This window comes from Coffea eugenioides, chromosome 5 (genome assembly GCF_003713205.1).
Source record: "Coffea eugenioides isolate CCC68of chromosome 5, Ceug_1.0, whole genome shotgun sequence".
In the NCBI taxonomy this organism is placed as follows: domain Eukaryota; kingdom Viridiplantae; phylum Streptophyta; class Magnoliopsida; order Gentianales; family Rubiaceae; genus Coffea; species Coffea eugenioides.
Window position 1 is genome coordinate 35,595,550 of NC_040039.1, and position 14,877 is coordinate 35,610,426.

The following is a 14,877-nucleotide window of genomic DNA, read 5'->3' on the forward strand; positions in this document are numbered from 1 at the left end:
GCAAAGGGTGTCTTAAAAAGGCTATAGCAGTGCTGCCCTTGTGTTGTGCTATCAGCGTGGGAGGCAGAGTGCTCTCTCCAAGCTGTAATATTAGGTATGAGCTCTACCGCTTCTACAATACTGCATCCCCTGCACCACCGCCTATGACAAACTTACATTCCTTCACCGGTGCTCCTCCTCCTAGTTCCACTAAAGGTATGTCCTGGAGCGTTGCTCTGACCAGATATTTTTTTCCTAGTGTTAAAAACAGACTTAAATCTTACAATTTTTTTTTGTTTTTATTGAATTCTGGATCGAAAATGAAAATGAAAGGGCTATATTCGCATAACTTTATTTTAAATCCACACCTTTAATACATTTATAATTGGTATGAATGATAGTAGAATTTGTACGAGTAAATTTCACCATTGGCATATAGTACAAAATAGATTTCAGCATAAGCACATCATACTGATCATAGCACTCATGATTTGTCATATATGGTAGAATTTTAAGTGGACTTACACTTCCGAAGACAGTGATTATCTACATATTTAGCATTTTTGCAAGCATTAGGATAGTAATTAACTATAGAATATATATTGAAGTAATAGCGTGGTCGCCATCGTAGAATCCCTTGTGTATGATAGCTTGGTTTGCGAAACTGGGTTGGGCTTCTCTCCATTCCGTTTCTTTTTAGTTTTCCATTCATTTATCCAATTGACGAGGTCTTGGCTTGCACCAAATTTAATAATCTAATTATCTCGAATTCTGCTGGTATATAGTTTGTTTAATGAGTATAGGAGGTATTACTATTTTCGATCCCACGAGGGGCAAATTTACAATTACTAAGACTTTTTCACTTGCTCTATTATCTAAATAACCTCAAATATAAAAAATATAAATTGAAGGTAAGCAAAATAAGTAAACTAAGGAAAATCACAAGAATGGAAGAATCAACTAAACACAAGTTATAGGGAATAGAATCCACTATTTGTTCTAAACCACGGTGAAACAGGTAAAATATCACTTTTAACTCTTGTCTTCTGAGAATGTAATTTTCTAATACACTTGAAACTCGCTCTCGCCAATGAATCTTCATGAAGATCTATGAAAAAAATTAAGAAAATCCTCCTAAATGTAACACCACCTGTGCCAAACTAAATTTTATTGTTGACCCTCCTCCTTGTCCTTCTAAAGGTATGTTCTGGAACCTTTAGTCTTAAGTCTTACAATTTTTTTGTTTGTATTGATTTCTGGATCAAAAATGAAAATGAAAGAGCTGTATTCACATAACTTTATTTTAGATCCACACCTTTAATGCATTTGTAATTGAGATTAGTAATATTAGAAGTTGTACAAGGTGTAAATTTAGAATAAATTCGTGTAAATTTAGTGCCGAACGAAAATATATACCTAAAGGAAACCATCACGTAACTAATAGTTTAGTTGAATTGAAACGTCGGCATGTAGTGCAAAATAGTAAGATTTCAGCATAAGCACATCATACTGATCATGACACTCATGATTTGTCATATATGGTAGAATTTTAAGTGGACTTATAATTCTTAGGACAGTAATTATGTACATATCTACCGTTTTCGCAAGCATTCGGACGTTAATTGACTATAGAGTATATATTGATTTAATAGTATGGTGGCCATCGTAGAATTCTTTAGTTATGATGGCTTGATTGGGCTTCTCTCCATTTCGTTTATCTTTAGTTATTCATCCATTTATCTAATATACGGTTTTTAAAACTCATATTATGATGTTATTATTTTATTTTTATTGGTTGATCAGCATAAATAAAGATAAAGTCTATTTGACAAAGTTTTTGCATTCAATTTGGAAGAAACAATTAAACCAGTATAAAAGAGTTTAAGATCATGGAAAATTTTGTAACGATTAATTGAACATAACAAATTTGTTAATTCAAATTTAACTTTTTGTGTATAACTGAAATAGTTTATGAGGTATATTATGTATGGTGTTGATTTGCAAAATTAATTTCAAACTGAAATTATCATGGCGTAATGCTAAGAAGAACTCACTTTTGTTTCTCCAAATTTAGACAGGGACATTGAAGAAGATCAAGGATTTGTGCTATGCATGTAAAAGATTCTCCATTATAGTGGAATACATTTTTTCCACTAGTTTGAAAATATTAAAATAGGTAAATTAATTTTACTCCTTTGTGGTTTAATGTTTTGCCATGCAACCCCTTATCGTTCCGAAATTGCAATTTTACCTTGTGCTTTTGTGAGAGGAGCCATTGAGTTTTTCTTTGTTTTGTGACAAAACTAGTTGTCAAGATATAGAATAATTATTAAGCACTAAAGTAGGATAAATATCACACTTTAGGGAGTAAAGCATTCAAAATTAAAATTTAAGGATTAGAGTTGCAGAGAGTCCATAATTTAAGGCTCCAAATTGAAAATTAGCCAAGAAAAAAAATGTAAAAAATATGTATTAGCAATTAATCAACCAAATACCATATTTACCCTCTTTAAATTTGATTTAACAAAAAAAAAACAGTTATCTACAAGGGCCCGGGTTAAGATGATAATTTCAAAAGCATAAGGAGATTATGAGGTGAATCGTTAAATCATTGATGGTAAAAGGTATTATTACAATTCACATTAATCAAACAATTAATTACATTTGTCTCGCAATGGATCTGCTCTCTCCACTCCTTGTGCTACTTCTTGTCCTAACCTTATGTAGTAGGTCATGTATTCTGCATGAACATCCTTTTTTTAACCCCGCTTTTGTCCTTGAGTTCCAACTATGACTAACAGGGTTAAAAAAAGATCAAAATACAACAACTAAAACCAATATATGATAAAGAAATGAAAAATATATATACTAAAAAACTCGTAAAAATTTGATTTTTTAAATTAAAATCTGGCATTTTAGTCTATTTTCATTTTTTTTACATAGTTAGTGGTTCTTGGAATTCTAAAGAAGAAAAAATAAGAGTTAAAATAGGTTGTTTATGAAGGATACATGACAATATAATACAAGATGGGACCGAGAGTAAGCTAGGAAGTGATACGTAAAACCTATTGTGTATTCATCTCCCTTGAGATTTGGCCAAATTATAAGTCAGACCTATTGTGCATGTATTTCCATGAAATTTGACCAAATTACCAATCAAACTTTAAAGTTTGATCATAGTACTAAGTAATCCTAAGTATTGATAATGGGGTGAGAGACTGGTAGGATTGCAAGTTAATTGTGCCAGCTTCTCATTGCCAAGATCAGGACAAGTAAACTTGGCCTCATCTGAGCTACAAAACACCCTCTCTGGTGGCACTTGTAACTTATGTTTTGAAACTCGAACTGGCAAGAAACTCGACTGAGTTCAAGGGTCAGGGGCCATTAGATTCGATCAAGTCGGACTAGTATTAAAAGCCGGATGATGTCATTATGATGTCATAAATATTATTAATTTTTTAAAATAAAAAATACGGAAAAAATACTATTAATATATTAATTAGGTTCATTTTTACCTCATAGTCCTTGCATCACATCAAATTCTTAAAACAAATTGAACAAAATGACAAATCAATATCAAATACTTAATACGAATTTTAAATAAAAATTCAACAATCAAATTTTAAATTAATTTGTTAACGTTTATAAAGTTCAAATGCACATGCATGATAAGTCTTAAACAAAATTGAGACTTATTTGTACAAAGTGCAAAAGCTAAAGTTGCACACAATAATTATAAAAGAAAGTTGCAAGCATAATTGTAATTGTTCAAAACATAAAGGGTCGAAACACAAAATTAAAAAAAAAATTAGACTTGGAAGGCAGTTGCCTCCTGGCCTTATCTTTGGTCTTCCTACTCTTCAATCGGTCCAAACACCCGTCCCTTATACTTTGACGCCATTAATTCCTCCTCATGCATCAGGCGGAAACATTTCCGCCTCTTTCTTCTCCTTCTTCTCCTCAACCTTCAACCAAATTAAAAAGGAATTCCTTTTTTTTTTTTTTGCTTTTTCCAGTCAACTTCAACCAATGTTATTAGAAAACAGAAATTCACCAAATTAAAAAGGAAAAAGAAAAAACATGACATCATCAAATCACTAGCATGCATCATCACCAAATTACCAGGGGGTTTCATTCTCTGCATTCTCTTTTTTTTCCTTTCACTTTGTGATTTTCTTTCTTGTTTCTTTTCTTCAAATAGGCAAGATTCCTCTCTCTTCCTTTATTTTCATTCTTTTGTTAATTTCTTTCTTTCTTCTTTTTTGTTTAGATCTTGATCTTTAGAAGTTGATAATGAGGATATATTCATAGATCTATCTTCTCTCTTCCTTTTTGTCATTTTCTCTTAGAACTTTTTGCTTTCAATTTCCAATACATATTACCAAATTGTTGGAGGGATCAAATTATGGCTTTAAAGATGATGAAAATTTTGGGAAAAAGAAAAAGAAATCAGCAATTGGCAAAAATATAGCCAAAAAAAGTACAAAACCAGGTTTTTCGGTCAAACCCAATAAAAACCAGATTTGGTCGAGTTTTTGACATGCTGTTTTTAAAGATGATTCAGACCGAATAATTGGTCGGTTCTCGGTTTGACCAGTTGGATCGACTGGTCCGGTTCGAGTTTAAAAACAGTGCTTGTAACCATAGAGGTCCCGGGTCCCTGATAATGCCATGACCAAAAGGCAATGTTTTGAAACTCGGACCGTTAATTGAATTGGTGAGGTTGATAAGTGAATATTTAACGTACATTTTGTATGAATTTGGCATGAATTTTTGGTATGTTTTGAGAAGATTAAAGCCATATTTAAACTCTTTTGGTGATAATTGCTTAAATATTGTTTAAGAGTTAAGAAATTGATAAATGAGTGATTAATGCGTAATTTTGTGAAATTGTGAAGGTAATTGATGTATGAAATTCATGCACAAGTTGAAAGAAATGTCAGGGTCATCCAGAGGACAAAGTACACAAGAAAGTGGGAGCAAAAATGTAGAAAAAGGGAAGAAGTGAAAAACTGGAAAAATGCTCAACACGGATCCGAGGTCGGATCCGTGTGTACAAGAGGGATCCGACCCCTCGTCTGTACTTCTGGCGGAGTGTATCCGAGGTCAGGACGATCCGACCTCGGATCCATCATGGGAAGGCCTCGGATCCTATAATCCGAGCTCGGATCCATTATCACTCCTCGGATCCGAGGCTCGGATCTGTCTCTCTCCTCAGCAAGTGGCACAGCCATTTTTCTTTACCTTTCTCACAACTTTTACAGCTATTTTGAGGGACAGAAATCGGTGGCACATGCTTCTGCAATAAAAGAGAAGACCAAATGAGTGTGGACAAAAGGAACATCATATCTTTGACTTCTTTTTACAAAATCTAAGTGGAGGAAATTATGAAGTGAGAGGAATGGAATTTCTACCACCTTTTATGCAGAAACACAAGGGAGAAGCAAGGATAACCATACGTAGCTAGTTTTCCTTCTTGCAACAAGTTTTCTCTCTAGATAGGAGTACTTGGAGAAGCATTTTTTGGAGAGTTTTCACTTGTAATCATATTGTGCAAGAACATAGCAGGAATTGGAGAGCTTCACCTTCAATTGGCTAAGCTTTCTTTTATCTTTCTTATACTTGTACTTTATGATGTTTTGCATTAATAAACTTGTGAATTTGATTGTTAAATCATTCATGAGTAGCTAAACTCCTTCATCTAGGGAGTAGATGAAACTTATGGCTAAATAATACTAATTGAATGTGATTTACACTTGTTATATCTTGAGTTAACTTGTCTACGTGTGTAGCTGTGATTTCTTGTTATTGTTTGATCACCAATAACTTGTTTACAGTTGTTATTGTTCAATGAGAATTGGTAATAACAATGGAAACACATGAGTAGAGCTTGAGTTGTATGTTCATGAAAATAGAAATACACTTAAGTGGATTACTTAGTATTTCATGAATTAAAACAGAGTTGTAGTAGTATTTCACCATGGAAATAGGGAAATCTATATTGCTCTAAGCCATTTCATCATGGAAATGAGACTTGGTAATCTTGGAAATAAATCTCTGGTTAAGCAAGAATAATAGCAAGAAGTAAATCCATTTATTTGTGTAGTTTATGCCATAAGTGGAATCTACATCCCTAGAATCTTCATTAAGTGAAATTTCTCTATTTGCATTCAGCATTTGTTAAACTAGATTTGTATATCAGATTTGTAGATTACAGCATTAGATTTTCTCTGCTCAAAATTAATGGTAAGTCTAAATAATAGAGAGAACAGGGGCTTAGTAATTGTTTAAATTGCTCCTCGTGGGATCGACCCGATACACATCTTGTACTAAAATTTTGACCTGTATACTTGCAGTCCAACGGGTGTAAAATCGGAATTAAACTTGCATTGATACAAAAAGAACCCGTCAAGTTTTTGGCGCCGTTGCCGGGGAGCGGCAATATTAGGGCCTAGTCATCTCTATTAATTTAGACATTTTCATTGTTTTTATCCAAGTTGTTGAATTAAAACTACAAAAATTTCTCTTATTTTTATTTGTAGTGCATGCACCGATCAAATAGAGAAGTTGGACATTTTGATCCTGAAATTGAAAGAACATTGCGGAGACAAAGGAGGAATACACTGCATCAAGAGGAACAAGAGGTTTGGCAGCCAATAGAAGATATCTTGATAGAATTACCATTTGAAGAAGAAATGGCGGAAAATGACCTAAATAGGCGAGTTCTGCGAGATTTTACTATACCGGGAACACAAGGTTCACAAACGAGCATAGCAAGGCCTGCGGTAAATGCTAACAACTTTGAGATTAAACCATCACTTATCCAAATGGTTCAACAATCTCAATTTGGAGGTAATGCAGTAGAAGATCCTAATACACACTTAGCTACATTCTTGGAAATTTGTGATACAATTAAAATGAATGGAGTTAGTGATGATGCTATAAGGCTAAGATTGTTCCCATTTTCATTGAGAGATAAGGCCAAACTTTGGCTACACTCTCATGCTCCCAATACTTTCACTGGATGGGATGAATTATCAAGAGCATTCTTAAATAAGTATTTTCCACCAGGTAAGACTGCTAAGCTTAGAATGGATATCACTAGTTTTAGCCAATTAGAAGGTGAATCATTATATGAGGCATGGGAAAGGTTTAGAGATCTGCTTCGGAAATGTCCACATCATGGACTGCCGGAGTGGTTAATCATACAAACCTTCTATAATGGTTTAGTTTTTTCTACTAAAACTATGATCGATGCAGCTGCAGGTGGAGCTTTAATGGGTAAAACACCCCAAGAAGCTCATAATTTGATAGAAGAAATGGCAGCAAATAACTACCAATGGGCCAATGAGAGAGGTAATGCAAGACGTCACGCAGGTATGATAGAAATGGACACTCTTAATATGCTGAGTGCTCAAATGAATAATGTGATGAAATTGCTAAGTAGACAAGGTCCAAGCTCATCTAATGCACATGTAGCATGCTGTTCTGTATGTGGAGGTGAACATGATACTAATGAGTGTGTTGATTCTGAACAGGTACAATTCGTCAATAATTACAATCGTAATGCTCAAAATAACCCCTACTCGAATACTTACAATCCGGGGTGGAGAAATCATCCAAACTTTGGATGGAAGGATCAAGGAAATCAACCAAGGCCAACCAATCCACCGGGATTTCAATCAAGGCAACAACAAGCTGAAACTAAATCTGGTTGGGAGATGGCAGTGGAAAAGCTTGCAAAAGTTACCTCGGACAGATTTGAGCGAGTAGAAGGAAGGATGGACCAACTCACTACAATGTACAGGAATGTAGAGGTCCAAATTGGTCAAATTGCTAGTTCTTTGAATAATCGAAATCAAGGAGAATTACCTAGCAAAACAGAGGTCAATCCTAAGGAGCATGTGAAAGCCATTACTCTTCGTAGTGGTAGACAATTAGAAGATCCTCCAGTGAAGGAAGTTGAGAAAGATGAGAATGAAAAACAAGAAGAAAAGCAGAGGAACCAAGAGGCGATTGTGGAGGAAAATAGTCGGGAGAATCCAAGAGAAAAGCAACCATCATCTTCCACTACCATTCCAATACCCCCTGCGGTTCCATTTCCACAAAGATTAAAGCAAAATAAGTTTGATAAAGATTTTGAAAAATTTGTTAAACTTTTCAAACAATTGCACATTAACATTCCTTTTGCCGATGCTATTTTGCAGATTCCGTCTTATGCGAAATTTCTCAAGGAAATCATGACTAGAAAAAGAAAGTTGGAAGACTGCGAAACAATAGCATTAACGGAGGAATGTAGTGCAATTATTCAAAATAAGCTACCACCGAAGTTGAAGGATCCAGGGAGTTTTTCTATACCTTGCACCATAGGTAACGTTGATTTTTCTAAAGCATTGTGTGATCTTGGTGCTAGTGTATCATTAATACCTTTAACGGTGGCTAGACAATTGGGTTTGCATGAGCTTAAACGCACAAATATTACTTTGCAACTAGCGGATCGGTCTATTAGATATCCAGTGGGAGTGTTGGAGAATGTATTGATAAAAGTTCAAAAATTTATCATTCCAGTGGATTTTGTGGTATTAGATATGGAAGAAGATATATCTATGCCAATTATTCTAGGTAGACCATTTCTAGCTACTGCAGGTACTATTATTGATGTAAAAAATGGCAAGCTTAAGTTTCAAGTAGGTGAAGAAGAAGTAGAATTTAATTTGAATGAAATGGAAAAATACCCTTCTTTTACCGATCATGCTTATTCTATTGGCACAATTGATAAACTAACCCAAGAGATGAGTCAAGTCAACCTTGACTTAGATCCTCTTGAGCATTGTTTAATGAGTTTAGGTAAGCAAGAAGATGTTTGTGAAGAAATTGAAGAATTGGCCAAGTACTTGGATTTTCAAGCACCTTATAAAAGGGGTAATTTGTATGAAAGTCTTGGCCAAGGAAAAGGGTTTTCACAACCTTCAGAAATTGAACCTCCAAGGTTAGAGCTCAAGCCACTTCCGACTCATCTAAGGTATGAATTTCTTGGAGAAAATAAAACTTTACCTGTAATTGTTAGTGCTGACCTTGATGATGAACAGTGTGCAAAGTTGCTAAGAGTTCTAAGAAGGTGTAAGAAGGCAATTGGATGGACAATTTCAGACATTAAAGGTATAAGTCCTTCTATATGCATGCATCGAATTTTATTGGAGGACAATTGCAAACCAGTGGTGGAAACACAAAGAAGACTCAATCCAAACATGAAAGAGGTGGTAAGAAATGAAATTCTTAAATGGCTTGACGCAGGTATAGTTTTTCCTATCTCCGATAGTGTTTGGATTAGTCCAATTCATGTGGTACCAAAGAAGGGTGGAATGACTACAATCGTGGGTAAAAATGATGAATTAATTCCATCTAGACTTGTGGTAGGGTGGAGAGTGTGTATTGATTATCGTAAGTTAAATACGGTAACAAGAAAAGATCATTTTCCCCTACCATTTCTTGATCAATTATTGGAGCGAATAGCTGGATATGAATTTTACTGTTTTCTTGATGGTTTTTCAGGATATAATCAAATAGCTATAGCTCCAGAGGATCAAGAAAAGACCACATTTACATGTCCTTATGGCACTTTTGCCTTTAGAAGAATGCCATTTGGTTTATGCAATGCTCCTGCAACTTTTCAACGATGCATGATGGCTATTTTTTCTGATTATATTGAGAAAATTATGGAGATATTTATGGATGATTTTTCTGTGTATGGTTCATCTTTTGATCAGTGTCTTCATAATTTGGAATTAATTTTGCAGAGATGCGAGGAAACAAATCTTGTACTGAATTGGGAGAAATGTCATTTTATGGTAAAAGAAGGAATTGTCTTAGGACACAAGATTTCCTCCAAGGGAATTGAGGTGGATCAAGCCAAAATAGAAGTCATCGAAAAATTGCCACCCCCAAGCAATGTCAAGGGGATAAGGAGTTTTTTAGGACATGCTGGCTTTTATAGACGTTTTATTAAAGATTTTTCTAAAATAGTAAAACCATTATGTGATTTATTATGTAAAGATTCTCCTTTTCAATTTGATGACAATTGTTTGGTTGCATTTGAAAGGTTGAAGAAGGAATTGATTTCGACCCCAATTATAACTTCACCCGATTGGTCAATACCATTTGAATTGATGTGTGATGCAAGTGATTATGCAGTTGGAGCAGTTTTGGGACAAAAGAAAGAAGGACGATTGCACGTCATTTACTATGCTAGCAAGTTGCTAAATGAGGCTCAACTCAATTATGCAACGACAGAAAAAGAGCTATTGGCAGTGATATTTGCTTTGGACAAATTTAGATCCTATTTAGTAGGATCTAAAGTCATTATATATACGGACCATTCAGCTCTTAAATATTTGCTGCATAAGAAGGATGCAAAACCTAGACTAATTCGGTGGATTCTTTTATTGCAGGAATTTGATGTGGAGATAAAAGACAAAAAGGGATCGGAGAATCTAGTTGCAGATCATTTATCACGTTTGGAATATATCCCAATCAAAGATCAGGTTCCAATTCAAGAGAATTTTCCGGATGAGTTTGTCCTAGCACTTAGAAATTCTCCATGGTATGCAGATTTTGCTAACTACTTGGTCAGTGGAGAGATTCAAAAGGGATTTAATTATCATCAAAAGAAGAAATTCTTACATGACGTAAAAAGTTACTTTTGGGAGGAACCATTGCTATACAGACATTGTGCCGATGGTATGATACGTAGATGTATTCCTGAAGATGAGGTACATAATGTTTTATATCATTGTCATAACCTTGAAACAGGTGGTCATTTCAGTACTTCAAAGACTGTGGCAAAGGTATGGCAATCAGGATTTTATTGGCCAACTATGTACCAAGATGCTAGGGAATATGTTAAAAATTGTGATGCATGCCAAAGAACTGGAAATATATCTCGAAAGAATGAAATGCCCCTGACTACGTTCTTGGAAGTTGAGTTATTTGATGTATGGGGTATTGATTTTATGGGACCATTTCCTAGTTCTTTTAATAATAAGTACATCTTAGTAGCAGTGGATTATGTTTCTAAATGGGTTGAAGCAATCGCTTCACCTACTAATGACTCTAAAATTGTACTTAGATTCCTTAAAAAGAATATTTTCAGTAGATTTGGTATACCCAAGGCCATAGTAAGTGATGAAGGGAAACATTTTTGTAACAGACAATTGGATTCCTTATTGTTTAAATATGGTTGTAGGCACAAGACATCACTTCCATATCATCCTCAAGCCAATGGACAAGCAGAGCTAGCTAATAGAGAGATAAAGCTCATTTTGGAGAAAACTGTGAATAAATCACGCAAGAATTGGGCTACAAAGCTAGATGATACACTATGGGCTTACCGAACGGCATTTAAGACACCCCTAGGGATGTCACCGTATCGTTTAGTCTATGGGAAAGCTTGTCACCTACCTGTGGAGATTGAGCACAAAGCTTATTGGGCAATTAAATCTATTAACATGGATTGTAATTTTGCAGGAGAAAAGCGATTACTTGAGCTAAGTGAATTGGAGGAACACCGACTACATGCATATGAAAATGCCAAAATTTATAAAGAAAAGATCAAATATTGGCATGACAAGCATATTATTCCTAAAAAATTTCTGGTAGGGCAAAAGGTACTCTTGTTCAATTCACGCCTGAGGTTATTTCCAGGAAAATTGAAGTCAAGGTGGTCGGGACCATTTGAAGTAACTCAAGTATTTCCTTATGGAGCAGTGGAAATAAAAGGAGAAAATGGTTCTCCATTTAAAGTAAATGGGCAAAGATTGAAGCCCTATTTGGCCGGAGAAAAGGTTCCTAAAGGAGTAAATTACTCCTTAGGAAATGCAATGGAGAATTAAAGAAGTTATAGGAAAGTCGAGCCAACGACTATAAACAAAAGCGCTTGTTGGGAGGCAACCTAATAATAATAGTGTATTTGTGTGTTTTTATGTGTTTCTTACATTTTGGTGTAAGTTAATTGACTAATTAGATGTATTTCACTTGTTTATAGGAGATACGGGAGTTTTTATCATCCATCTTGGAGGTGCACTTGAAGATCATGTTGGCAGGGAGTTTTCTTACCAAATTGTGTTTTAAGTGTTTAAAATTTCTATGCCTATACATACATTGTGCATTTCAAGTGAGTTTTGGTGATATCATGGTTATAAAGGTTCATGGATTCATTTGATGTGTATTTAATGCTCAGAAATGCCATTTTGATGTAAAAATGCAAAAATGATCAAAGAACCTCACCCCTCGATTTTCAATGTAAATGTGTTTGTTGTGTTTTGAGAGGATGGATATTGTGTTTAAGGTATATTGCATGTGCGTGGGAGGTTAGAATTGATAAAAGTTTGTCCAATGTGTGTTTTGGAATTGGCCGGAAAAGGGAGAAAAAGTTTGAAAAATTGCAGTTTCTGCAATTAGTGCAGAGAAGTCAGGATCCGAGCTCGGATCCTAAAATCCCAGACAGATCCGACCGCGGATCCATAGATCCGAGCTCGGATCTTTTCCAACCCAGATAGATCCGAGGGCTCGTCTGTGTTTCTGTTGAGGCTGATCCGAGCCATGTAGGATCCGAGGCCTTCCAGAAAGGATCCGACCTCGGATCTCTTCGCGATAAGAAAGGAAACGAGGCCTCGGTTCCTCATTTTTTCCAGATTTCTCTTCTCTCTCTCTTCGAAACCCTATCCCCTTTCCTCCAATCTTCCATTTCATCCATAAAATTCCCAATTTTTCACAATAAAACCTTCCCTAACCTCTTGAGAGCATTAACCCTCAACAATTTAGAATCAAAAACATCAAATTGAGGGGTTTTGATCTTCAAGACGCGAAATAGGGCCAAACTGAAATCTAGCAATTTGAGGTCGAATTTGGGCTTGTTTCTATTCCATTTTTGCATCATTATCATCCTCCATCATCACTCCATCTATTTGAGGTAACAAATTTCGAATTTCTGTGACATTTTATATCTCTCATTTTTGTATATTTTTAGTTTTTCAATACATTTTGCTTAATTGTTGCAAATTCGTGATATAATTGTGCTACATTGTGCTCAAATCAGCTGTAATAATTATTTTCATGCTTATTTGTGTAAAAATTATGAATTTGGTGATAGTTTTGAGATTTCCTTCTCAATTTTTGGGCTTGAGCATTTTAGTGGTTTAAATTTGTGAATTTTGCTTTCAGTGAATATATGAACTGTTCCGAGAAGTATAAATCAATGTTATAATTGAAAATGATATGCTATCATTAGAGCAATAGCCCATTGGGTAAAAGTGTGTGTTCCCGATCAAGTTAAGCACATTGAACCACTTTTACTTGAAATAATTAATATTAGGATAAATTGGGAGTCATGTGTAGTTAACTTAAGTGTTAACGAGTGTTATGAATTGGATTGATGATATTCTCAAGTGTTTGAGTGTTTATTTTTGCAAATAGATATAATTTAAAATTTTTTGCACTTAATATGCATGAAATAATTTCTTTACTGCTAATATCCTTTCTAAGTGTAGGAATTGGATTTGAGAAGTGTTAGGAAGCTTATTTGTTTAAATTTGGGGACATTTTGGCAGGGAGTTTAGCCCTTTTTCAAAGGGAAACTCTGCCGAAATTTTCTTAAATTCCTATTTTAATATGAATGAGCGAGTTTCTATCTTTTCTAGTACATACTCATCTTGTTTATAGGTGCTATGGCTCGTACAAGGAGGGCTCGTATTCGTACTCCTACACCATCGTCAAGTGAAGAACATACACCTTCTGTGCATGAGGAGTCGCCTGAGGAAGAATCTCCTTCGCCTGAGTCACCACCTCGATCTCGCCGGAAGACTGCATCCACTAGCCGTAATGAGCCACCGCCAGATTACGATACCACACGATTCACATCGCTCGAAAACCAAGAGTGGTATGAAGCCGGCCTAGCCAAGGAGATCATCATTGAGAAACACTTGGCTCCAGAGGTGGATGCGCACTACCATATTTCGACAGCATTCAAGCGACTTGGATGGGAGAACATCCTTCAATTGCCCAAGTACTACTACCCCAACTTGGTCCGGGAGTTCTACGCCAATGTGGAGAACAAGCAGAGCCACAGTGGCAACCTCATCGTCTCGTGGGTTCGAGGTAGGAAAGTGGTTCTCAATCGAGAGGCACTGCGACGTTTCGTTCAACTCATAGACGAAGGCGAAGATGTCAAACTGACTAAGGAATTCAAGGCTCGAGACCCTTGGCAAGTGGGAGAAGCCGTGGAGCGTCTAAAGGGTCAGTACCGTGAGCGAGGAACTTCGAAAAAACTCACGGTATATGCCGACTCCTTTGAGCATCGATACCACCTGATCTTCTATCTTTTTGCATTTAATGTGGTGCCGAAAAAGAGTGGTAAACGGGAGATCCGAAATAGCGATCTCTATTTTCTGGATAAGATGATACATGGATTGGGTAGGCAGTTGACTGGCATTCCTCTACCCAGCATTATCATCAGCTATATGCGGACCACAGCTCGCATGAGGGCCGGCGAGACTTGCTTCGGATTCCCTCGACTGCTATCCCTCGTGTTTGAGAAGCTCAAGGTTCCTCGTGGAACCGAGAGAGCGGTGGTAACTAGGTCTGTCGAGGAGGTAAATGCTTCTATACTCAACGCTTTGGGTATTTCTACTGATTTTGGAGCTGCTTTGGTCCGGGACACAGGAGAAGCATCGACTTCCACTCAGCCTCCGCCTCACACTGAACCACAAGCGGCAACCCAAGAGACGGAGGCACAGCAGACTCTTCCTCCTCCGATTCCGCGACCACCTCCTCAACCGCGCTCCAAGTGGCAAGAGCTTCTCAATGCTATTTGTTGTATGGAGACGCGAGTCGTCGAGCGCATTG

At 36.1% G+C, this 14,877-nt stretch overlaps 1 non-coding gene and 1 pseudogene across 1 annotated transcript; one reads left to right on the forward strand and one right to left on the reverse strand.

Annotated features, from left to right (window-relative positions):
* LOC113770916 overlaps nt 1–14,877 on the forward strand; it is a 29,598-nt pseudogene that overhangs the window by 7,290 nt on the left and 7,431 nt on the right.
* Nucleotides 7,062–7,168, reverse strand: LOC113772743. The gene has a single exon (XR_003468697.1). It is a non-coding gene; the product is annotated as a small nucleolar RNA R71 (small nucleolar RNA).